Source organism: Anas acuta, chromosome 5, assembly GCF_963932015.1.
Source record: "Anas acuta chromosome 5, bAnaAcu1.1, whole genome shotgun sequence".
NCBI lineage: Eukaryota > Metazoa > Chordata > Aves > Anseriformes > Anatidae > Anas > Anas acuta.
Window position 1 is genome coordinate 11,356,978 of NC_088983.1, and position 26,444 is coordinate 11,383,421.

Genomic DNA, 26,444 nt, shown 5'->3' on the forward strand with positions numbered 1-26,444 from the left:
AGCTGTGAACTTAACATCTCTGGTGCTGCTCAGGCTTGTAGTTCCTAAGCCTTGAGAAAGCTTTTCGTGTTTGTTTTTGCTTCCTTAAAAATGGTGCTGGCTTTCTTATTCTAAAAGCCTGAAAAGTGAAAAGTTTTGAGCGAGTGTCCCAACGCGGCGTTGCAGATTTCAGCGTTGTTCTGGAAGCAAACTTTGAAAAATTCTTTTCTGGCCCCAAAGAAAACTCTGCACTGAGTGTAGGCGAGTGTGTACACAGAGACTGTACACAAAATACAGAATTGTGTTTTATTTTTCAGCAGCAACAGTGAATGCACTTTTTGCAGCCCCTGAACATTGCTAATGCCAAAAGAGCGAGGTTCGAAGCAACAAAGTGAATTCCTCCAGCTCACTCCCCTTGCTCCGGAGATCTCTGATATTAAAACTTCATTATTTTAAAGTCCTGCAAGATGGGGCTGATAGGGAGGAAAACCCCCGAGCGCTAAGACAGACCCTGGTAGGCACAGGGTCTTGTTGGCCTGCACGGGTTCTTCATTCAGATACCTTAGGCCGTGCTCCTGCCGGTGACTGCGGGCACCGTGCGTCCTGCCGAGGCTGCCGAAGCCGCGTAGGATCGGGAGGAGGAGTTTGGTGCACCAGCAGCCGCTGGCTGAGTCCCCTAACGCCACACTGGCATTTTTCCTCGGCCCTGAGCCTAACTGGGGCTTCTGGACAGAACCGTAACTTAGTGGTTAATCCGTCCGGCTGCTTAGATAGCAAAGCAAAAGGGGGAGGGAAAAAAAAGGCTTTTCCTTCTGAAGGCGGTGTCGCTGCTCCGTGCTTGCTGCAGCTGAACAGGTCGGACAGGCAGGACTGTCTTTTTAAATAATTTCTCGAAATTTGGTTATCTTTGTCAAGGGGAAAGCTTCTCTCCTTGCCAACTTCTAAATGATTTTTTTTTAATGGCTATTAACCCCGTCGGGCCCACAAGCACAGTCGAGCTGAAGCAGCAATGCCGCGGGGGTGCCTGACAACGGAGCAGGCACCGCTCCCCAGGCAAAAAGCGCGGTGTCTGCTGCCTCTTCCCTCGTGTCCGCCCTGCCCAGCTCAGTGCCTGCTGGCTGTGCCACGACAGCACTGCTCTCGGCACATCCACATCACTGCCAGTCCTTGCCACAAAGGGTTACAAAAACTAAATGCCTTCCCATTTGCCTGAGCTGTACAAAGCAGCTCTCACCTATTTTCCTTGAAAAGAGAGGCACTGAAAATGCTCACCCCCGTGAGAGCGTGCATGTTACACGGCTGTGTCTGTAAGTATGTATGTACACATATGAATATACAGACATGTTTGGTTACTAACAGCAGAAGGGACAATTAATCACCCTCGAGACTGATAGTTTTTAATACCGAAAGGCTATTAATCAGGAAAGCATTACCCTTTGAACAAGATGTTTATGCGGCCGACGCTATGGGTTGGTTGGTTGCTTGCTTGTTTTCCCCTGGTGCTAAAGCAGAGCAGAAATCAGGTTTACAAGCTCCTACATTAGAACTTCCTGCTCCAAGTTTGACAATTTTGGCTGGAATTTGGAGGAAATGTCCAGGAGTTTATGCCCCTCTCTCGTTGGTTCCAAGGGGACTTCGGTGTTCAAAAGCCAAATCTCTGGAGGCATTTAAATGCCTGAAGATATAAACAGACATCACATGGAAAATTTAAAAAAATAATTAAAAAATCTAGTTCTGTTGAAAAATCCCAAGGGGCATCTAATTTCATTTTAATGTAACTAAAAGACCTTAAAAATCTGTCCCTAAATCTCCTGCGCTCCCTTGAAAATTCTTCCTTGCAACCCTGCAGCCTGAAAGCTGATTCTGGAGAAGGAGCAATAAAGGCAAATTATAATCCAAATTTTTATTCCCCACCGGAGAGAATGGCTCATATCCTGTAGTGAGTGGGAGGCCAGCAGGAAAAATCGCGGGGAGGACGGTGGTGGGAGTGAGAGGGTGCAGGGAGGCAGCGGCACTGGGGGAGGCAGGAGAAGGGCTGCGTGGCAGCCCGGGGGAGCAGGGGAGGCAGAGCAGAGGGTGTCCTGGGCTGGCAGTGGGCAGAGAGAATTCCCAAAGGGAAAGCACGAGGAGCTGGCACTGTTTCGGTGTCAGCACCAAGGGCTGGTTCACAGTTTATGAAACCAGGGCAGCAGGAGTCACACATCTGTGCCCTGAGAGCCTCCCCCAGCGGGGATCGGGTTCCTGGGGCATACGGCCTTCCCCACACCCTGTGCTGCCCCCAGCTCCCCTGGGAGCAGCTCTCCGTTAATTAAATGTCAGGCTGCTGCGCAGCCCCATTCCCCCTTGACGCCCAAAAGCAAGCCGATTTTCTTAAGGCTTTGGAGATGCATCTCCTCTCTGCTCCCACCCTGCGCCCCTGAGCAGCCTGAAGAAGAGAAAGTGGACGGGACAGCGGTGATAGGGGTGACACGGCAGCATTAACACACACACACCCCTACAGCCAGTACCTTCTCACAGAAAGCAAGCCCTGTATTCCACAGAAGGATCAGGGAGCAAAATCAGTGCAGAAAGCCCCGGATAGCTGGTGGGTCTGCCCCGCTCAGTGCTATGTCTAAGCAGAAAATCTCCATATCAGAATGGAAACACAAGCTGCGGAGAGATTCATCATTCCTTAGCAAAACAAGGGGAAAAAGATTTCCATCTGGGAGCTGCTTTATCGTAGGAATGATTGCAGCAAGCACAAAGCTGGTCTGGGAAGAGCTCGCTCTCTTTTTATAAATTTCTTTCATTTCTCTCCATCGTCGTCTCAGCAGCAGAACAGCCAGTGCAGGTTAAACCCTGGGAGATAGTGTTGTGGGTGACAGCTGCCATCGTTCTCAGGGTGACCTGGAGTACAATAACAGTTTTTCTAAGAGATTTAGAACAAGAAATCCACACAATCCATTTGGGGAGCTCTGTGTCACCAGACCTGATGGGACAAAGACTGGATGCTGTACATTAATAGAGCCGGGGGTTAACAGGAGATATTAATTTTTAAAAACTGTTTCACAATACAATCCTTGCCCTTCAGTCTTTAAATCAATCGTTGATTTTTTTTCTTCTTTTTTTTTTTTTTTTTTTTTTTAGCGATGGAACAAGCTTTTCCCAGGAGCAGTTTCTTACCACTGGCATTCCCACGGGAAAGGAAACTGTTAGAAATTCATCTCAAATTGGTCTCCAAGCATGCAGTCAGAGGTTCGAGCAAACTTACATAAGAGAGAGAAAAATCTTAGAGGTTGGTGTGTCCAGATGCACACATGGGAGTGGGGAAAATCAACTTATTCACATCCTCCTGACATACGTAGGGATCACTCCACCAAAATTCCTGGAAATTCCCTTTGCTGTGAAACCAGTATGAGAAGGCTCAGGCTCGGTGCCTCCACGAACACACCCCTACGGCACAGCACAACCCATTGGCACTGCAGTGCCAACCTTTGATTTCGTACTTTCTCTTCCTCCTAATCCCCACGTAATCTCAAATGCTGGTGATCTCAGCGGGAGGAGCAAGAAGCCAAAGTTGGTTCCTTGCTGCTATTTGTCTGAAGAAAACCTTCAGTGCACGAAAACCTGGAAAAGGGAAAAAAAAAAATCAATGAAACCTCGATTTGGCATCCAGTGAGGGATTAATCACCAACTAAAAGAAACAATTTTAGAAAATGCCACGACTTAGTGCCCTTAAAAAGACAAGAAGACAAAAGAGCCGTGATCCCAGATCCCGTCTGCCCCAGGCGTTTCCCTCACCCAGCACCAAGGGCACCAAAGATGCGTTGTGTCCCTGCCACTGTCCTGACACCCAGCTGGGGGACAGATGGCATTTCTCCACGGGCAGCGTGTTGGTGGCCCCTCACAGCAGCTCCCTGCTGGGACTCGCCTCTCTGGGGATGCCAGAAGCGGTGCCTCTCGCTCACTGGGCCAAATCTCTGTGCTGCAGCCTTCCTCCTCTGAGTTACGTTGGTGTAAACCTGGAGTATATGTGGATCCCAACCTGCTCAGGGGTGCTGGGTGGCTCTGGGTTAATATCTGGCTAATATCCAGACACAGGGAGCTGTTCCTGCTGTCTCAGTGCCTGTGGTGTTGGACACGATGGTTTCCATGCAGGCTATCGTGTCTTCAAGGCCTGGTCACGGCCTGGTGTGTAGATAAGAACAGCACTCACTTTTTTAAGCATGGATTTTTCATACACCGGGAACTAATGGTCCTCTCAGAGCAGTTATGGTCTGTCTTGACGATTTGTTTCCCAGCCATGCATGAGAAGTGAATTTTTACAGCTGAAGCAGGAGGCCTGAAAAACGGGCCCTACGCTGGGCACACAGATGTGGGCTGCGGTAGGAGAGCATCCCTGCCCCTGGGGGGGCAGAGCCAGGAAAGCAGAATTGCCTTTTTCAGAGCACAAAACATGACACCCAGGCACCCTTTCATCTGTGCTGAAAGGCAGGCAGGAGAAGCAGAATTATCCCCTCATTACAATAATGTCCCTCGCACTTTCTCCAGCTACTCCGCAGGCATTAGTGGCTGCAGAGAAACGCCGAACACCCACGTCCCCAGCTAAAAGAAACCAGAGGGCAGGGTGCTCTAAAAATCAGACCCACAGAGCTTTAAACAAAGGCTTTTATATTAAAAAAAAAAAAAAAAAAAAAAAAAAAAAAAAAAAAAAGACAGATTCACCTTAACTTTATTCCTTACTGTGAGAGCTTTGAAAGAAAATTGGATATTTTCCTGATTATCTAATTCCTCTTATGGCCACCCCACTGTAACCTGTACCACACACAAATTCACATCACTACATTTACCTGCCTGCTCAGCTTCTGGGAAAGAAAATGAAGCTGTCTCAGTCATCTTCTCATTCAGCAACAGAGGAAACTGACTTTTTTTCTTTTTTTTTTTTTTTCCCCAATTCAGTGCCAATTAAAATCTGAAATGTGGATAATCTGATATCCGCTAAATACTCCAATCACTCACGTTGCAGAGCGGATACACGTCCAGGCTCAATAAAAAATCGTATTATTTATTTGTTTTAATGTCATAGCTGTGCCTCCCTTCATCCCAAGGCTCCTCACCCAACACCCGTGCGATGAGCAACTTCCCCAGCCCTGACCTTGGCTGACACACTGGCTCTGCTAAAATTTCTGCCTTTATGCTGACGGACAGCAGCTGAGGACCTGGCAGAGCCTCCCCAGGAACCGCAGCACCTCGACAGCTCGTGCCCCGCTGCTCCTCGCAGCCCCTGGCCCACGCCCGGTGCCCAGCCCCGTGCCTCACGCTGCGCTGAGCCAAACCCGGCACGGCCCCGGCACGAAGGTACAAAGGGAAATCTTGACAGCATCTGTGAATGGGGTTTAAGAGAAAGGAACGAAATAATACCACATATGTTAACGGATGGAGGTGGTAGCTATGGTGACCACAGACAGACAAAGAACAAACCATTTTGACTGAATTCAGCCAATTCCTTCTGACAACAAACTGCAAGAAAAAGCAAACTTTTTAAAATCCGTAATGAAGCCATTATAACAAAGCCATTTCTCTCTGTTTGGCTTGTTTGCTTTTTGCATTTCAGTTGCAGCTATTACATTAACCCTGTTAATCATTGATATAGCCAAATACTTTCCACCTACCAAAAATGGGGATTTTCTCTGTGTAAAATATATATATATATAAATAAAAAAAATAATTGTTTGCATTTTCCAAAAGAAAAGGCAAGGAATAGTTATTGTAAAATGACAGACATTCATAATTTACAGCATTTTCTTGTGCATGAAGGCATCTGGGTTTTGTAAAGGCTTGTTTATAGCAGTCGGATTACTTTCCCTGTCCCGATGTGCAGCGTAACCATGAACGATCCCTGCCCTGTTTGTTGCGTGTCACAGCACCGAGCACCTCTCTCTGTGCACCCAGGGCAGGAGGGCACGAGCTGGGGCATTAAGGGACCCAAAAAATCTGCCTGTGGAGAGCAGATGTGGAGCTGCCTGCGCGCTCACCAACTCCCACCCTGAGAAGCTGCAAGGGGCTGGAGGAGGAGGAGGAGGCGGAGAAGGAGGGGGAGAAGGAGGAGGAGGGAGAAGAGGAAGAGGAGGAGGAAGAGGAGGCTGTGCCGTGTGCGTCAGGATGCAGACTGCAGCACAAAGCCCACGCACACCCCCAGGGAGACCCCTCTTCAGCCTGGAGACCGCTTTGGTACACCCAGTGCAGAGGATGCTGCGGGCCAGCATGCTTGCTGGAGGCCAGCGCCAAACCTTGCTGCCAACAGCAGGGAGGCTGCTGTCATCTTCCTGACCAACTTGAGTGCTTCATCTCTAACTCGGTGTGTCCAGTGCCTTCTGCAATGCCCTGCGGGCTGCAGCATTCACAGCAGTGTGGATTTGCAATGTAGCCGTGCTTTCGATGCTCCGGGAGCAATAACTTCCCATTTCTGCAGCGTGCTGACCCTCTCAGCTCTAAGCCAGCATTTCCAGCTGCTTAACTTCATTCCTCTTTAACGAACAACCCCCCAAACCCAGCAAACGAGCACAAAGGCACACACCACGTGGACGCGGCCCCCTTTATCGCTGTGCTGGGGTCAGCCCCCGCTCCCCCCAGGGACCCACGCCAAGGCCTCCTCGTGCGTCTTTGCTTTCACTCTCGCCAGTTCTGAGGGCAGGCCCACGGAGAGGGGGGCAAAAAGGAAACCACCACTGCTCGCTCACGTTTTCTTTCGGTATTGCCTGGAAACAGTAAAAAAAAAAAAAAAAAAAAAAAGATTCCTTTGATTTTATGTGCAGTAAACCCTCACTAGATGGCTCCTTACAGCAAGTAAATCCAGTCCCCGCAGACAGAGCACCGCTGGCGAGCCAGCCAGCGCTCACCCCGCTTCGGGCTGGCACCGCTCTGCGAATCCCGAGCTGCCAGTCGGGTGGGCACAGACACCTCCATTCAGCCCTTTTTTTATGTTTTTAAGTTCCACATTCAATGTCCTAACGCAGCAAGGTTGGGGGAACCAGGAGTGGAGGTCTCAGGGGGGGACTTCCAGCTGATGCCTGCCAGCATGTGGTCATGGTCCAAAAGCTGCAACCATGAGAATCACGCGGTCCTCCCAAAAAACTCGCTTCTGAAGAGCCCCCCCTCGCTGCCTGCAAAGCTACCTGCAAGGCATGTGCTGGCAGGGTGTTCAGGGCAGCACCAGGAGAAGCGGTGAGATGAGCTGTCAGCTGTGCTTAGCCTCCCCGCGCCTACGTCGCTCCGCACGCTCCGTACTGCAAGGTTGGCTGATTGTGCCCTCATTAGTGAGCAGCGCTAATTGGTGTCTAACCCGCCTTGAGATAAACACGCACGCTACGTGTCGGAAATCCAGAGAACAAATGTAATGATTTTAGTTTCTCGCCAGTTCCTAGGCTGTGAGCTCTGGCAGCTCACAGCAGGGCAAGCAGGCGCCGCAGGAGGCGGGCTGCCCCTGGTCGGTGCTGGGAAGGGAGGTCTGAAACGTGGCAAACTTCCATGGTAGGAAGAGACCTGCTTGGGTTTTTGTTTGTTTGTTTGTTTGTTTTGTCTTTGGGTTTGTTTTTTGTTTTGTTTTGTTTTGTTTTCCCAAAAGAGCTGCTGAAAATCGGCACAGATAAATGCACTGAACCAGGTCATAATCAGCACACAGCGCTGATGCAAATACCCGGACTAGGGAATTACAGCAATTACGGCAGATAACTCACTGGAAAAAAATCGGTATAAATGCTCACATAGATGTTTGCCTGCCCCATAAACAAGCAGAAGCCAATGCTAGAATTCACTAATAAAGTCATCTTTGATCATCTAATTCATGGAGCTGTTATCTCCCCATAACAAATCAGGGCTTAGAGCTTTTAGACAGTTAAACATTTTGTCTTGTGCTTAAAAAGAAAAAAACAACTAGCACCCGACAGACTTTTCCATCCGTAGCAGCGTTCCCTTGAAATGCAGTTGTTTACTTCAGGCCTTAAAGGCCGGATTAGCAGAGCAGATTGTTTGCTTTTAATTGTACAGACAAGTTTCATCGCCGGCCTCCCTGCCTCCAACAAGCTCTTTAATAAGCGCCGTGGAGGCGAAGCCTCCAGAAATTGCAGAAGAGGTTGCGGAGGAGAAAGGGTGGGAGCGGCGAGTCCAGAAGTAGCGCCGAGAGGTCTCAGCCCCCGGAGGCAGAGCGCTCCCAGCTCTCGCAGAGGCCGGGAGGAGCAGCCCGTGAGTCAGCCGGCAGAGGAGACGTGTCACCACGCCGCGTGTCTTCCAGGGACGCCAAAATCGACGTGGCCACAGCGCCCAGCAGGAATTTTTACTGTACCGGCTGCCGTCAGCGGCTTGCTGCTGTAGCCCTGGGTGTGGGCAGGTATCGCGCTGACTGAGGCTGTGATTGCCCCCGCCGCCACGGGGTGCTCCTCACCGTGCTCTTCCTTTGCAAAACAGGAAAGAGGCGAGACGGCTTCGGCGATAACTGTTGGAGGGACCCAAGCAAGTCCTCGCGGCCTTACCTCGAGCCTTATCGTGCCTCGCCATCCCCCGTATGGTGCTCGCTGCAGCAAGGCACGGGCAGGGCTCTTATCTTGGCTTTCTGGAGCTCCAGCCCTTTTGCAATCAAATTAAAATAAACAGAAAGAAAAAAACGTTCAGCTTCATAAGGTGTGGTTTTTCTTTTTTTTTTTTTTTTTCCCCTTGTGTAAATTATGCATCACTCATTACAGGAAAAAGGAAGATGCGGGTTTGGAAATCGGTTGTGGGCTCCTCCATTTTCCTACACTCGAGCAAGTGTTACAGCTGGATACACAGGGGACCTTTTTTTTTCTTTTTTTTTCCTTGTTGCTTTACACCAAAATAAAGGCCGCAGTTGTTCCAGGCAGTGATTAGGCTCAGCGCTGTGCCTCTGGGGATGGGGAAGCACGGGGACTCTGAGGAGCAGAGAACTTAATGAGTTCTTTATTTGAAGAAGGGAAGTTTTGTCAAAATGTTTCCCAGAGCCAATGGAAGCGATTCGGCGGCTGCACAGGAGGATGAAGGTGAAAAACCAAAACCTGCATCTGCTGAGCAGCAGCCCCTCACCAAAAGCTGAAGGCTGCCCTGCTGCTGTCTGTGCTCGGAGGTAATGGTGTGATGTAAAAGCCACCAGCTCTCTCCTTGTGTCCCACGTTAGGAGGCCCCAAATAAGTGAGCTGTGAGCTGTAAATGCCTTTCCTGCACAGCTGCATCCCTCCTGCCCCGACAGCACCACCAGGGCAGCTTTCCCTCTTCAGAGCCTGCAGGCAGGGAGCAACGCAGGATCTGGCCCGGGGCATCGTGCTGGACCTCAGCAGGGCCTCCCGCAACTTCATTTTATCATTATTTTTTTTAATCCTGAATTAAAACTTAAGCTTCAAAGGCACAGATCTGGGGGGGTCTCTTCATATGGATACTGTGCCTCCTGGAACAAATCCTTTAATTTTGTGATGAGCTGGAGTCGAAGACATTTTTATTCAAATCCTTTTTTTAGGCTCTAATACTCTTTACTATTGGATATAGGGATTTTAGGCTGGAAATGGCACTCTTGACTTTACTATCACCCCAAACAGACAATCAAAATTTAAGCTGCTGTTTCTCTCCCAGCCTTTTTATGCTGCTCCCAACGCTCTCCCAGAAATTGTAATGCCTCTGCTGCATTTACTCCACTAGCAAAATCTGCTTTCTTCTGTGTTTCTCCCCCCAGTTTCTCCTCAAGTCTTATGCTGTCAAATAAAATCAAGGTTTTCATATGTAAAATGGTTATCAGCAGTTCGGGTTTTACTTACAGTGCCTTGAACAGGCTGCAGGGGTGCTGGGTGGGGAGGAATGTAAGCTAACAGCGTGTACTCTGGTGCAACCTGCAAGCACCATTTTGTATGGGGTGTCCTTTTAGGGTTTTTCATCCTTGCAGGTGATAACAGCAGCAGTTCTAATAATTTTGCAGGATGTTAAAAATAAGGCTGCATTTAACTGTCGTGAAGAGTGAAATTACCTGGTGTGATGATCAGAGCAGATCAGAGAAATGTGCCTGCATCTCAAAGAGCCTGGTCAGTGGCTGTACCATTCGTGCCAGCTCCCCTCACTGCCTGCAACCCCGAGCTCGTAAACCCCACGAGCCCTCCTAAAACAGCCCCCACGGGGGTCCCTCAGGGCTTTACAAGCTCATATTATGCTGTTGTGTGCCAGCCTTGGGTGTGAAATAGCTAAAAATCAGGGTGAAATCATCACTGGACTTGTGCAGAGCCAGGGGCAGGAGGGACCTACGGGGTCCAGCCCAGGCACAGGGCAACTTCCCTCTGAATGTGCTCCGAGGGAACCTCCTCCAGAGGACTCAGTGCATTTAAAGCCTTAACTGTGCACAAAAGATATGCACAGAGGATTCATTTGAATCTCACTTCCAAACCTGCTCATCTCTTTCTGCTGGTGGCTCCAGGAGCAGCAGCAGCTTTCGTAAGCTATCCAGCACAGGGTTCGTTCTCAAGCGCACCTTCTGCACACATAGACCTTTGGTGTCCGTCAGCTTTTTCCCCAAATATTCACATCTCAGTTGGGGTGTATGAGCACAGCCTCCCACCCACAAGTACTTGATTCACAGGCCAGGACATAGATGCCCTTGTGGGGCAAAAAAAGAAATGACAGTAGTTCCCTCTGCAGAAAATAGGGACCACTGGGGAGGAAGGAAATCAAATGCCATTCCCTAAAAGCAACAGACAACAGCCATTCACATGGTCTCACATTTAAAACCATTAACACCTACAAATGAATAATGCTTATAGATCTGGGAAATGCTGGGGAAAAGAGAAAAGGAAATCATTTAAATTCTTAATCCACAAATGCGCACTGCTTTGCAGGAGCTTCCCATGAGTGCTCCAGCCAGCAAGCTCGCTGCACAGCAATCTCTGAATGGAGAACTTAAAATGAGCACTAGCAAATATTCCCCGGAAGAAAATTTGGAATAACTAATCGTAAGGAAAATCACACTGGACACCGAATTTAGGAGCTCTGATCACCCCCATCAGCAGCCAGCAAGATAACGCTTTATCTGCTTGTCCAGGCCAAGCAAGCCCGTGCAGCTCACGGCTGAGGGCTTGGTGAGGGGCTGCGCACCAGCAAGATGTGCTGGCATCCACTGGGCCAAAGCAAAGCACCTGAGAAGGTGAGGGTTTGCTGGCAGAAGAGTCAGAAGTGAGAAAAGCACGCGTGTGTGTTGGGGGGGTTCCCTCGAGTAGATTATTTCCTATGAATTACTTACCCAGCCTTAGATTTTAATTGATAATTTCTCCCTTGATGCGCCCCATATTGAGGGAGCGTTAGCATTAACCAAAGCTAATCCACGGCGCGGCTGGGAAGGGGATTATTTTGCCAGTGATGACTTCCTTTAAACATGGAATTGTGATCAAAGCAATATGGTTCTGGTTTTTCCTCTATTTTTAGCTTTGTAGTATGTTTCTTCTTAACAGTGAGTTACCGTGATACGCATGCTGTGAATTTCCAATATAGCGAGGCTTTAATAATTTGCAGCAATAATTGTTCCTGCTCCAGTCTCCGATTCAATTTGATGCAGAATTCCCATCTCCCACCACAAAGCTTAGCTCAACAGTATCTGTGTGAGCCAGGCTCCGAAACGAGCCCGGTGTAATGGACTTCATTAAGGGACAGCCAAATTGCTCATCTGTAATCTATTTCAAACAGCAAAAAGGGGGGTTCAATAAATATTTCTCCTTCCAAAGTTACTCATTTCGGCGGGAAGGGGCCTGCCGATTCACAAATTTGGTAGCCTCGATCCATTTTTGTCAAGCCCTGAAGTTGGGAGCTCCTCAGCACGAGCACAGAGCCGATCTGAAGGCACAGGACCTGTAACCCCAACGCGGGCCACGAACGCACACCGACTAATTATGGGTTGTGGGAGAGCCTGAGCCGGGCCCTGTGCGTGAGAGCAAATTACTCCCTCGATGAATAAAAGCCATTACTTAGTATTTAGCTTCATAGCAAGAAGCCTCTTCGGCCTGCTCCTAACAGAGATGTTACAGTTAATTTAGTGTAAAATTATCACCTGCTGTACAATAAAACAACAAACTGCAGTCAAATAATCTCTTAATAAATGAAAATGTGTAATAAACTGTGTCAGCACCACGGAGACTTGGCAAGGCTGAATACCCTAAAGGTACCAATCCAAACAAATTCGCCATACAATATATGGCCTGTGTCATTTCTGGTTCTTATCAGGGATGATTCATCTGGGAATCCTTGGCGCTGGTTTTTACATCGAAAGGCCAGGCAGTTATTACAACGATATAATTTCTGCTGCATTAATTAAATATAATGCCCATAAGCCCCTTTATAGGGGTCTATAAATTCATCGTAAACGTATGCTGTATGGGCATACGTAATCTACAAAATGTAATAAAGAGTCGTACGACCGCCTCTCTTCCAGAGCATGGAGAGGGGTCAAACAATCATCATGCAGAAAACAAAAACTTAAAAAATAATGCAAAAGTGAGCCTAAAATTGCTTCCGCCTTACATTACAATTACGGACAGAAACCCAGGTGCCTGTCAGTGAGGAGAAGCAGGACGTGAGGTGGCTGTAGCAGGTAGGGGAGCAAAGCATTGCTCTCGCTGCTGCAGGCTCACACCAGATGACAAAAGCACCCCAATTCCTCCACTTCACCTGGCATCATCTGACTGCAGGAGAGCCTGGGGTACACCAGTTGTTGCTGAAATCTGCCTTGGTCTCATTTGCTGGGCATTCAAATGCTGCCCCACCACCCTGCATCAAGAAAACAGAGGGGAAAACAAAAGGCAAAGCAAAGGCAAGCGAAGAAGAGCTGTGCAGCACTTCTTGCAGTCAGCCAGAGCCAAGCTTTGAGGAGCTTTTCCATGCTCATCTGAGGTCCAGATAGAGCAGAAATACCCGACTGGCTGCTGCATCGCGTGAGGAGGCTGCAGAGGAGCCTCCCAGCCCACGCTGCCCTGGGGGAAGGACAACAGGGCACTGGGGACAGCAGCCACAGAGAGGCTGCTTGCACCAAGCCCTGCCCGTCCTTCTGGGAACAGCAGCAGGGACCTTCAGGCTGTGCCTTTCCATGCCCTGACTGCACGTGGGATGCTTCTGCATGTGCCTGCAGCTCGGTGCCCTTCAGCCATGCAAGTGGCTGGTGTGCAGGGCATGTTGCCTTCTTCTGGGCTCGCCCAGGACGTGTCTCCAGAGCCCCTGTTCTTGTTTTGTCTCGCACAGCTCCCAGGGAAGGAGCAAGGGACAGCCAGCGGCAGCTGAAAGTGATGTAGGGTGAGGGCAGGATGCAGGAGGAGGCAGCCACCTACGTGTAGAGAGGAATCACCACTGGGAGCCCTAATCACACTGCCCTACCACAACAGTAAGACATGTCCAGCATCACTCTGTTCCCTCTGAGAAGCCAAGACCCATAATTTAAACAGAGGAAATTAAAATGACAAGTGGAGAAGACATCCCCTGCGCCCAGCTCCCTCTTTTGGAAGCCCCACCCCTGCTCCAGCTCTGAGTAAACATCCTCCATCGCCACGCTCTCTGGACAGTATCCTTGCCAAGCAACGAAAGCAAGGCCTTTTCTTCAAATTAGGTTAAGCAAAAGATAAATAAAGCATTTTTCCTCAGTGAGATCAAGCATTTTTAAGAGTTGGGGCTATCAGGATGTGTCAGCCCCGTCTGGCAGCAGGAACGGGCTGCGTGCTGTCCCAGAGGGGTCTCGGCTGGCGCAGGGCTGAGATGTCTCATGGGCCCTTCCTGCTATAGCAGCTTATTTAGGGATATTTGGTGTCCTAAACCCCCAGTTCCTAGGGTTGTAAGAATGGGTGGGAAACACATTTCTCTTCCTCAAAATGAATGCATCTGGAGAGCAGCGGCAGAGCCCTGTCCCTGAGCTGTCCCTGAGCCCTGCCAGGGACACTGCAGCCACCCCACAGGTTTGGCTTGGCAGAGCAGCCAGCAACAGCAGTTGTGCTCAGGACAGAGGTGTCTGAGGGGTGGAAGGAGGAAGCCGAGCAGGCACAGAAGCCACCGCTCAGCACACCATTACCACACGGCAGCGCTCCCCCAGTGCTGCGGCAGGCAGTGGACTCCAACCCCTTGTTGGTGCCTGCGTCCCACAGCAGCGGGGGGCTCTCCTTCAGCTCTCACCTCCTGAATGGGTGCGAGATAATTGCATTTTCCTTAAACATCTCAGGAAAAGCCAGAAGACAACCAGAGCGCATCCTGAGAGCTCAGAACAGCAGCGTGCAAAGAAAGCCTTGAAAGCCTATTCTGGCCTTTGCAACGTACTCCCTTCTGAAGAGGGGGAGGAAAGAAGGACACTATTGTCTCTCTGTTGTGGTGGCTCTTGGCCAGGAACAAGGCTCTTGGCCCTTTTACCCTTCATTTTCACCCCACGTGTGCCATGCTACCATGATTTGCACAGCGCAGATACCTATAGCTGCTGCGCTACTGCCGGCCTCTGCCACAACGCAGAGATCACCACAGCAAACACCGTCACCTCCCAGGCAGGCCGAGCCTGGTGCCCCAGCCTGGGACAGCTGATATGAGAAGACCTGGCCACAAAGCCCATGGCCGGGACCCCGTGGCAGCAAGGCCAGGCCCCGCTCGCCCCACAGGCTCCCCTCAGGAAGCGCCGCCCGCAGCGCAGGAAGCACCGGGCTCCACGCCATGCTGCGGCCCACCTAGGCCGGGTCCCCACAGGCAGCAGGGCTGTGTGTGTATGTACGTACACACACACACACACATATATATATACATACATATATATAGTGTCTGGCTCCACATCCTTTTACCCCCTGCATCTGGCTGGTGAAGCAGTTAAACCGCCCGGCGCAGTATGGTTTCAGCTTATCACGTACCGCACACACAGCCCTCCTCGCGCTTGCACTCTCTCTCTCTGATGATGTTCACTTTCCTCAAAACATCCTTAAATAAAATACTACAAATCTCATTCAGCTGGGGGAGGAAGTTTGGTATTTTTTTTTAATTTATTTTTTATTTTTTGTTAATTCTCTGTCCTCCACACCCCCGAGGCTAAATCAAGCCCATGCAGCAAATAACCTCACCCTACAATTACTTCTTTTATTAAGTCTTTTGGGGCAGAAGGGAGAGGACAGAGGGAATCGATGTGGTCCAGAGCCCTGAATTGGTGTTAAATGACAGAAAAGGAGGTGCTATAGGTTCCTTACTCCATCCTGGCAGGCAGCATGGGGTGCCTGCATGATTCCAGCACAGGAAGAGATGGAGCCCCACACACACTTGTGGTCCCGCTGCTGTCCCCACAGTGGGCTGTGGGGCACACGGTATGACCCATCCCAACACCCTGGGGCTCCTCTGCCACCCTCACCCCCTTGCAAACAACCCCCGAGCCACAGCACTCCCCCTCTCTGTGCTATGCAAATGCCCACTGATAAGATTATTGCCGCTGCTGGCCCTTCGGTTCAATGTGAAATCAAGCACTTGGTTTCCTACAGAAGCATGATGTTAACATTCTTAATTAAAAAGCTAAGTAAAAATAAATAAATATAGGGGAAACATTTGAAGCAAAGCATTGTTTGAAAATTTTAGGAAAAAAAAAAAACACAGAAGTCTATTCAGTTTGAGTTTCCTCTAGCTTTCAGTCGTTTTGCCACCATCAAGTTTTTGCATGTTTTGTGGAAGAAACCCAGCCACTCCAGTTATGAGCTGTAAAGCTAAGAAAAACAAACAGGAGAAGTTTCGCTCAGCCTTTATCTGTCGCCAGATCAGGCTGCGCCTTTTGCCCCAGGCACAATCACCTTACAGCAGGGGGCTGTGTAGGAAGGATTTTCTCTCAGCACCCACGGCCACTGCCATTGCTTACGTCCTTCGGCAGGATTCATTTCACTGCTCTGACCCTTCCCATGAGCATCTTTGCGAGGCTACGTGGATATTTCTCATTTTATTTTACCAAGGACCCAGTTACAGTAAAGGAAAGACGGGATGTGCTTTAAGTGATGTTGAAGCTGATAAACATATTCACCACTTCTGGTGAAAACTCACATCCATAAAATGAAGTTACAAAAAATAATACTAAAAAAACAAACAAAAAAAATCTACAACCTGGTTCTGCATGCATCCAGCCAGCAGATATGGGTAGAGCCTGTACTGTCCAGACAATTGTACCTTTTTCTTGTTAAAAATGCCTTGCTGCAGAAGTGCAAATGCACCAGATAAGCCCCCTGGGCAGGCCTGGGAACGCACACCAGCTCTGTGGCCCAGCCATGCACAGCTGCACACAATGGTGTGACACCACAGTGACAAAACCAGCAGGGAAGCAGCAGAAGAGCTGCCCCAGGGTTGGTGCCGAGAGAGCATGGGCTGGGCTCGCTTTTACCTTGCTTACTGTGGAAAAGAAAATTAAACTGCAGACTTTCTCCAATAAACAGCCCCACATTTTGCTGCTGTTCCTCTGCTCTTCCTCCGTTCTCTACAGACCCTGCTTTTCCTTGCGCTGGCTGCTCAGGTGCTCCCCTCAGTGTGACCCCACACAAATCCACCCCTCACACACATTCTCCCCCCTCTTGGGCTGCATACAAAAGTGTGAGTTTTCCTTCCTCATTTTCTCTCTTCCCTCATCCCCTCACACTTTCCACGCACTTCCCGTTCCCCTGGCCCTAATTTCCTTTTTGCTGAAGAAGTCTCCCACATCAGCTAACGCTCCTCCCTTCTCCCTCCCACATTCCCCGTCTCTCCCGCTCCAGGTTTCTCCCTTTTCACCTGCTCCCTCCACCAGCTGCTCCCTCCACCCTTTCACACTGTCCTTCTCTGCTCACCCCAGCACCGTTTTTTCCCTCTCCAGCTCATGAGTTCCCCATCCCACATCTCCCCCTCCTCCTCTTGTCCTGCCCGTCCCGGTACCCTGCACACCCGCAGGCCGCGGGGCCAAGGCTCTGCGCCAGCACTGACGCAGCTCGCCCGCAAGGACACGCGGTGTAACAGCAGCATGGCAATGAACACAGCCCGCTACATCCTGGTGGTGAGCTCCCAAGTCTCCAGATAGCTCCAGTAGCTGATGAATTATGTGATTCAGATGCCAAAACTCCAGTATTTGGGACAGCTGTAGGCTGAAAGGAGAGGAGGGTTTGTGGCTGCCCAGGAGCCCGGGGCATCCCAGGCAGAGGGATTTGCTCTGCACTCCTACACTCAGTTGTGCTTTTGGCAAAGCTGGGCAGGAAGCAAGTTCCCTTCCCAAAGCAGCCTTTGAGCTGCTTGTGCCAGGTGTTTGTCCCAGCGCAGCATCCACAGGCAAGGATCTCTGCAATTGCCCAAAACCAAGATGTCTGTGAAGCAAGCCAGGCCAGCTCTGAACATTTTCCTCCCACCTCATCGTCATTTTTCCTCCTGATTGTCACTGCTTATCTGCACCATCCAAGCAACTAACGACCTGCTGCTGGGCCCAGACCCTGACCCTCCCAAAGACAAACTCTCTGGCACGAGGACAAACACCTCAATTGGCTTGCTTTTTAACAGAAGGCCTTTCAGAATGAGAAAAGTAGGGTGTTGGGTTTTTAGGGTTGTTTTTTTGGCACTTCTCACACATACACACCCAGTCACCTCCCGTGAAGCTCCCACTGCCATTGAGCAAGTTGCTTTTCTCTTGGAGATGGGGGCAGAGTACCCAAAGCCGTGTTTTCCTGAGAACACCCCCATAAGGGATGAATTTCTCACCTGGGAACACCCTCAGCAGACCTCAGGGGACGAATTTCTCACCTTGAGAAATCCACTGCTACGAGCACCAGGCTGCTGCTTTTACTGCCAGGCTGCACGTACGTCTTGGAGATATTGCCCTGCTCTTTGCAGTCCCCCCAAAAAAACGCAAGGAGCCTGCAGCAGCCACAAACACCCCAACCACAATGAGCAGGAGCCAGCAGGACCCAGGCACAGCAAAGGGCTCTGCTGGCCACAGCCAAGAGCTGGCACAGGGACATGGCTGTCCTTCCCCAGCCCCACAGGGACTTCCCGAGGACAGCCACCCACCACAGATATCTCCACACAACAGCTCTGCCCTCCCAGAGGAGCACCCGCTTGGGATGGGTTTGCCCCAGCTGAACCTTCGCCCTCTGCTCCTGCCAACTGCAAGCACGTCCCTGGACTCTGCCATAGCCAGCCCCGGTGAGGAGACGGGTCCTTTTTACTGCAAAAGCGGTGGAAATGAGGCAGATCACATGTGAAACCAACTCAAAAAATACTTCTGACTGAAATGAATAAGTAATTTGCATTAAGGCATCACCAAGTCTAAAGGATTTTTTTTTAAGCAAAACAAGTTTCCATTGATTTGTTTCTCCCCCCCCCTTCGATTTAAAAGCAGCAAATGCCATCCATACTGCAGCAGCAGCGCTGGAAGCTCCCCAGCAGCCTCTCGCAGCATGGGCAGGCAGATAAATACCAGAGGGCTCCTTTAAGTCGCTCTCTGCTTCTTCCTTCGCCTCCCACTCCCTGCTCCCCAGGATGCAGCTTCCCCTGGGTCCTCTGAGCAAACACAGGCTGCCCCTGCTTCCCCAGCACCGCGTTTCTCCACAGCAAACCCTGCTAGCCTCTGCCAGAGGCTGAGGAGCAGCCCGGGCCAGCCCCAGCACTGGGCACGGGTCCTGCTCAGCATCCCCCAGCTGAGCTGTGTCACCCAGGGCCACCCAAAATGCGTCTCCCCATCCAGTGCTGGGTGGCTGCAGGGTGGGAGCAGCGTGCCCACCTCCAGCTTCACCATCGGACTGATCTGCACTACAGCACTAAGCAGAGAGCAGCAGCACTTCTTAGCTGTGCTCATTAATAACCAGTAGCAACTGCCCCAGCCAGCCAAAAAGGGAGAATTTTCAGAAAACAGCAAGCTTCGGGGAGGATTAACAGCACATATTCTGGGGATGAGACACTGGCCTAAGAGGAAGCAATGGGGACAAGAGCAGCAGTGCTTTCCTCTTAATGGGGGTGATTCATTCACAAGAGTTAACCAAGTAATTTTTCTGGAAAACAGAGCAAGGTTTGTCCCTGCGAGGTAAAAAAAAAAAAAAGTTTTCATTTAAATGGGTTGTTTCTAAATTTTCCATTGAGCATTTACAGTTTCCTTGGCCACTTTTCCCATGAAAACCTTCAGAAATGTTGAGGGGGAGGGAATGACAAGAGAAGGCTGTCCAAAGACGCCTGCAAGTTAATAAACAAAAGCCACTGTGGAGCTCTGTTCTGTGATGAAAATGTGATTTTTTGTTTTGTAAGGATTCCACACTACTGTTTTGCTTCTTTCATTTTAAGAAATGTGGGCATATTTCCATCTGGGCCTATTTCCAAGCAGCTCTAGTATTAGTTTTACACACCCTGTCCCTAGGCCAGGCCTAAAATTCCCTTTTGTGACATGGGAATCGCTCCTGGGGAGAGGAGCCAGGTGCAGCATCCCCTCTCACCCCCTCAGCCAAGGCAGGGTGCAGGCTGATGGCACATTTTGGGCTGAGGGCCTGAGCCACCCCGGGGCTGCTGTCACCCCAGGACCAGCCCCATGTGCAGGGTCTAAGGATCCAAAGCTTAGCAAGAACCAGGCACAGAGAGATGACTTATCCTGCTCTTGGCAAAGCAAGGACAACCCCCAGCTACAGGCACTCACCTCACCTTCAGCTGCCCACAGTTCTGCTCACCTGAGATTATAAAATAAGACTCAGCTGAAATTCAACACTTCACTTGAGTTTGAGAACTTGCACTTTTAAAGGAACTTTGATTACCTTTCCCCCCACTGTAGATCTTAAAATAATCCTGGCTGTCAGAAGCCCACAGGTTGAACTGAAGTGGAAATTTCTGTGTAGCCAAATATGGAGCACATTAAAGAAAAATAAACCACAGAAGGAAAACAAAGTGTTTTGTTTTCCAAAGGGAGTTTTGTTTTCCTGAGGGAGTCACCCAGGCACACATTGTGCCCAAGGTGAGGAGCAGGAGGGGAGAGCTGCTACAGCAGTAACGCAGCGAACTCCATCCACCAAAAGCTGAAGGAAGCCTGCAGTAAGGCCGAACTTCATTAGGTAACTTCTCAGTACAGCTGCATTTTATCATCACCAAGTTTTCCCACCAGAGACAATCGATCCACACCTTTTACTGATGTGCCACCTCACAGCCGGTCCCATACTGCATTTAACCGAGAAGAGGGCCCTCTGTGGCAGAGGTGCTGGGGCAGTGCCTGCAGCACAGCAGGGGGGACCAGCTTGCAGCCAAGAAACCCTGTTTTAAGGCTTATGGATTTTATAGCCACACCACACAGCCACTGGCCAGCTGCCATCACAGCTTACCACGTCTGTCCTCACTGCTGGACAAGTCTGGAGCATTTCTTTGATTAATGCCCACCACCATGCTCACCTCTGCCCAGCCCTAGCCCCCCACAAAGCTATCCTTGTTCTGCCACTGCAACCAAGCACAGATCATCAGCCAACCCCCATGCCCTTAAGGGCACTGTAAAATACAAGCAGGCCTTGCACTGGGCTTGGCAGCAGTGTGGGGCCACCCCAAAGGTGCTTCCACCCTGGCACTACTGTTCCCATCCCGCATGGGGCCGAACCAAGCCCTTTGCTCAACCCTCCCCCAGCCGTCACCCCCAAATTGTGTCACTTCCTCACCAGCTCACTCCTTCTCCCATGGCAGATCATGTTGCCCTCTAGTGGATTTGAAATTCTTTTTGAACAAAAAGTAAAACAAGAAAACAACAAAACTCAGCAGTGGCGATGACTGGGAAAATAACACAAAAAAAAAAAAAAAAAAAAAAAAAAAAACACTAAACGGAGCAGAGCAGGAACACTGCTGCATTTTCCCTGCAATAGGAAAGCAGGAGGCTGGGGTACAGGTTTGCCAGGAAAGCAGCTCGTCTCCCAGAGCTGCCGCACGCCATGTGGCTGCAGCATGGAGAAGGAGAACCTGCCGGGCACAGAGCTGCCCAGGGGACAATGACATTGGAGGGGCAGTGGCCCCACTGTGCATGGCCACCAGCAGCACAGCACCCACCCTGAGAGCCAGCCCAGGTTTTGTGTATTGGCACTGTAGCCTAAGGGCAGGCAAGAGGAGAGGTCCCCAAAATGGTCAGAGCTCCTGCCTTGGCCCTCTGAGGAACAGCCGAGTGTCCAGGGTGAGGAGGAATAACCGAAGGCTTCCTCCAGCACAGGGAGCTGCTGTCCCCACAATGAGACAGGGAGAGCCAAGTGCCTGCCTGCACTGCTCAGTCCCACAGGAAACAAGGTCGGATTTACAAACAGGATGAACACAATTTACCCACAACACGAGACGAGGGCCTTTGAGGCACCATCTGGTTCCCCTTTGCATCCAGGGCTGAAGTCATCCACAGGCAGCTCCATTTTGTACGGGCAAGCGCCAAGAGGTGCCTCTCCTCTTGGGCAGGAGGAATTTAAGCGAACAGTTACCAACCTCTGCAATGCAAATGCTTTCAGGAGGGAAATACTCCACAACCAAGGTGACAGGATAGGAACAAAATAACCTCGCGGCCCAAGGCCAAGCCCTCAAGCCATGCTTCAGTCCTGAGCCGTGGGCACCCCCAGCAGCCCCTTTCCCAGCAGTGTTTTCAGGGTGAACCCCACAAGAGAAGCTTCAGGGCAAGCCACAAAACCCAGGAGGCATTAGCATCACTACAACAGCTGTCTGTGCTCCTAGTGGGTCTGTTTTCTTTGGCAATCCAACTCCAAATCCATTAAGGGAAGGCCAGTGTGAAACCTGGACACTCATCGCAGTGACTCTGAAGGCTCCAGCCCAGCAAGTCAGGCCTGCCTTCAGCTCTTCCCCTGCCCAGTCACCAGGGTTCAGTGGAAAATCAGCACAAAGGAGAGGAGAATCAGGCCTTCAAGCACCTCCCGCACCCAAAAGAGTTGATCTAAAATAAACATGGGTATTTTCACCCCGCAGGTCAGCACAGGCCAGCCTCACCCTGTACTCCATGATAGGTCTTGCCCACCCCAGTAGGGCACCGACCACACCAGGAGCTCAGGGCCATGCACTCAGATCACATCAGGGGATTTCTCTGCTTCACTTTGGAGAAATCATCCCAGCCAGAAGAATTGGGCCTTTCGTGGGCCTCCCCCTACATGCTATTTAGCAACTCTGTTCAAAATGTCTTTTCCTACGTGCTTTGGGACACTGGATGGTTGTCATCAAGTGACTGCAGTGCAGAGTAACCCATCGTGAGCATTTGCTTTCTCCGTGCAGAAGTTTCAGGTCTTCCTGTGCCACCAACACTCAGTCAGGTTTGAGCACATGGTGTCCATGGCTGCTTTTTGGGTTCAATTACTCCTTCTGTGCCCCTTATAAGCAAGATTCAGGCAGGAAGGGAAGGGAAAATTGTACCAGTGTAAAGGAATGTCACTGTGCTCCCTCCTGTAGTCCCATCCATGGATACCAAGTTTCCCCAATACTTCTGCTCAGTGGCTACACCAACAATCAGTATTTCTATGATTTCTCCCGAGCATACCTGTGCACACTTGTCTGCTTCACAAAGCTAAACAAGCTTTGCTCAGCCAACATATAGGTTCAGGAATATATTATAAATAAATCATCTACAGTGAGTATTTGTGAGCTAATCCACCTTTTTATTACCATGGGGACCATAAGCTGTGCAGAACCCTGGGCTGAAGTGCACGTCCCACTCTTCTGCACACGAAGCAGACCCTGCTCTTTCCCACACTCTTCCCAGTTTTATCCCCATCCCTTTCCCACACATCAACCCAGGGCCTCCCAGGCATCAGCCAAAAAAGGCGTTCCCAACAATGGCACATTTCAAGCATCTGCCCCATTCCTGCAGCTCCCTTATTGTGATGGGAGCTGAACATCTGTGCTTTGGACAGCCCAGGACAATTCCTCCTTTTGGGGAATGACATTGTACCCTATTACCAGGTACTGAAGGAAAAGAAGCTGCATTTGACACTCTAATTCCTCACCAAAATTGCTCCTTGCCAGACAACTGTGCCCCTCTGGGGACAGCCACATGTGTGACAGGTCCATCACAGGCACCCAGTGGTCCAGCTGCTGGACAGACCATAGCTGCTTCTGCCCATGGCAGTGAGTGGGGATGTAGGGATAAAGGCAGGCAGAGCACCTCCCCTAGAAAGCCCAGCCATAGGAGAGACAGCAGCAACCTCTCCCCAACTTCTTCACCCACCCCAGCACTCTGCACGCTCCTCCACTGGTCAGGGCAGAGGGCATTGGGAAGTTAATGGATCTCCCATCACAAGCTAATAACAAAGAATAAGTCCTCCCCAACCTTCACAGCCATTCTGGTAGTACCGAATGGGGACAGCATTTACCTTCAAATGTCTTGAGAAATAAAAATTATATATATATATATAAGTCCTGAATAGACAAAGCAGGAATTCAGCAGACATGCTATTTGGGACACAATATAAATTTGGAGTAACTCAATTGCCTTCCTGTTAGCCCTTAGCCATCCGCTTTCCCAGAAGTAGCTGCCTGTGTTTCCAAGACAATTGGCAACTTCTCTGCATCTCTCTCACATTGTGACAACTTAATTCAGCTCCCATAGAAGATCTGACAAGGCAGTCAAAGGAAAAGGTTATAGAAAGGAGGAGCATTCCCTTTAATACAAGCTACAGAGTTTATAATCATCATTAACCAACTTCACAGGCTGAGAAGAAAGATGTTTTTAGATTTAAGTTCATTTTGTTCAATGGAAAAGTTCCAAACAATTTTTTTTCCCCAGTATTACTCATGAAAAATTTTGTATGCATTCAAATATTGCCTAGGTAGGTCTCCTAAGCTACTGACAGAGCCTCATTTCATCTGATCATTAGTTGCAAGATGAGTTCTTTGGGAATATGATCTCCTTGGGGAATCAGACAAGTTGAGAAAGTTTCCCTCAGGGAAATCACAGGTTTAATATTCAGATTCAGTCCTCTAAATTTGTGGTCTAACTCTCCAGTAGAGTTTGAATGCGTGGTTGAAGACATTTAGTAGAGCATACTTTATCGCCTAGCTGAAATTTATATTTTGTCTGGGAACTTGTAGGCTGAGCTGCTGGAAGTGGAAACCCATTTTCCTTCCCACCTGACCTGGGACAAGAGCCCGTTCCCCTTATCTCAGGCACGTCGCGTGCGTGTAAGGGCAGTTGAGCAACACCCAGGTGCTCTGTAAAACCATTCCCCATGTGAGTGGGGCCACTGGGATGCCAAGACCCGTGTCCCCACAGCCCCAGATCACAGGTACCCTCACGTAATGCCCAATTCCGAGTCCAGATGAAGCAACCCAGCCATGGCTATCCAGATCAAAGGGCAGAAACCCACGTCAGAGGAGCCCCTGATGCAACCAGCAGCAGCACTGGGATCAAACAGGACAGAGCAAAACACCTTTCTGCACCAAAAGAGGAGGACAAGGAGTACAATGCCAGAAACTGCTGGAGGAGGGATAAACTCACCTGTGCCAGGGTGCTTGTCTGTGCTCTGGCAAGAGGGAGGATTCCAGTCCCCAGGGCTCTTAATCAGGCATTTAAAATAATAAATCTTATTACACTAAGCGTATTACTGTTAAGCCTTCAGCTGTTAGCGTTCAGCCGTTGTTGGAAGGGCCAGGCCCAGCCACACATCAGCCTAAAAGCAATGCATCCAAAGCAGCAAGATGATACTTCCAGGGCAATAACCACTCTGGACTCAGCCCAGCCAGCACAGCTCCCTGTGGCAAGCAGTGCCGACACCAGGGCTGCACCCACCAGTTATCATGGGAGGTCACCCATACATCAGACATCCCATACACCCATACACCAGACATCACCCAGGCTCTGCTTCCCCACCCTCCAAAGCACACACAAGCTTTGCCAGCCCCCAGCCCATCTCGTACACCCCCAGGAGAGGTGAGAGCTCACCTTCATCCCTCAGGGCATAGGAAGGGTCCCTGCAGGCACTGCTGAGCCCCAAGCAGAAAACACTAAAAACCAATGTTCCCTCCAGCCCAAACCTCAGGATAGCCACACCACTACTGAATGCACCATCACAGAGCAGCGTCTTCAAGGCAGCACCTTCTCATCAGGATACCCAAAACAGACCTCACAGCTTCTGGGTGTGCTCTGTAGCCAGCAGCAATAGCTAACAGCAATCACCTGGAGGTCCACCTGCAGAAGCTATAGTTTTTTTGTTTGTTTGTTTGTTTTGTTGTTTTTCTGTCTAAATTAAAGCTTTAACCACCTGCTTGCCAAGGGTTTGGTGTGGGATTTAGCAATCCAGACACTTTTTGTGGGTACTTGGCTGTTGGGGAGTGTGCAAGGGGTTGTAGGCAAGTGGTCCTGTGGGACCAGGCAGAAATCATGGTAGATTGTACTCACACCACCTGTTCTTCCTTGTGTCAAAGGTTGTTTTGTTGTTGTTATTATTATTCAAGAGGTTTTAATATCGATCAGGCTTTTATGTACCATTTGTTTGACAAGGAGTTTACCTTGAATAGTCTGACATTATCAGCTGTGATTCCAGCACTTCATATTTGTGAATCTGTATTTGCAAAGCATTGAATGTGAGCACCCAACAGGAACAGAACAAGAAAAAATCAGCCCTGAAGATCTGACTTATTGAGTGTGAGTAACTGAAAACAGGGTGTCTGCTGATTCAGTTGGCTTGCGACGGACTCTGTCATCATCGTCACTTACTTGATTTCCTACTCTACCCATACCTCTAAGCTCCAGAGCTATGCAGAGAGCTCTCTGCCATTTTCCTGGAGGGGAATAACATTTCATTTCCACAGTAATCATTTGGGCAGAGGGCTTTTTTACAGCAGAGGGCTGTAAAATTTTCTCTTCCTGCCTCTCTGTTTGTTTCACAAGGGACAGAGAAGATGTATAAAGGGCAAATGCCAGGGGGGTCTTGGAAGCTGTTAGTCATCGGTGCACTCAGAGAGCTGTGGAAACACTGCTGGCTTCAAGCACGAGCCCAACATGAGACACAGCTCTCTGCTCGGGCTGCCGGTGCATAGGAAACGGGCAAGTAAGATGAGATCTGTGTTACAGAAAAACACGGATCCAGTTTCACATCACAGCATGGGATGCCTCTGCCTGGCCTGGCCTAGCCAACAGCCTGGGAAGCTCTCCTAATTTTCTGCTACCCAGGCTACCCCACACCCCACTGGGAGGAACCAGGGGATCTCTTCTGGAGACTGTATACTCTTGCATCCTACTGATATCCCCAGTGGCAAAGGATTCCCCAAGTAGCCCTCCCAGTACATGTGCTCCTCGCTGGAGCAAGGCAGGAGTGATGGATGTGGCCCTGACCCTGCTGCTTTCCCCAGGAGAAGCCTCCATGAGCCCTGCAGCAGCAGCCAGGAGGCCGAGCAGGGCCTGGCTGCAGTGGGACCTCTCCCACAGGGCCTTTCCCAGGCCATTGGGGTAACAAAAACTGTTAAGGCCCATTAAGGATGAGTCATGCATCCCGTGACATGCTCTGGGCCTGGGGACTAAACTTTAGGAA

At 50.0% G+C, this 26,444-nt stretch overlaps 1 long non-coding RNA gene across 3 annotated transcripts; it reads right to left on the reverse strand.

The window, feature by feature from the left end:
- Positions 1-288: 288 nt before the first annotated feature.
- Positions 289-25,020, reverse strand: LOC137856869 (uncharacterized). Of its 3 annotated transcripts, XR_011096835.1 has the most exons (5): positions 24,949-25,020; positions 24,413-24,470; positions 7,134-8,580; positions 3,927-6,716; positions 289-3,585 (listed from the first exon to the last, which is right to left on the reverse strand). It is a non-coding gene; the product is annotated as an uncharacterized lncRNA (long non-coding RNA). The 3 variants fall into 3 exon arrangements; XR_011096836.1 differs by lacking the exon at positions 24,949-25,020 and having other exon boundaries at positions 6,536-6,716; positions 24,413-24,742; XR_011096834.1 differs by lacking the exon at positions 24,949-25,020 and having other exon boundaries at positions 24,413-24,742.
- Between the last annotated feature and the right edge of the window lie 1,424 nt (positions 25,021-26,444).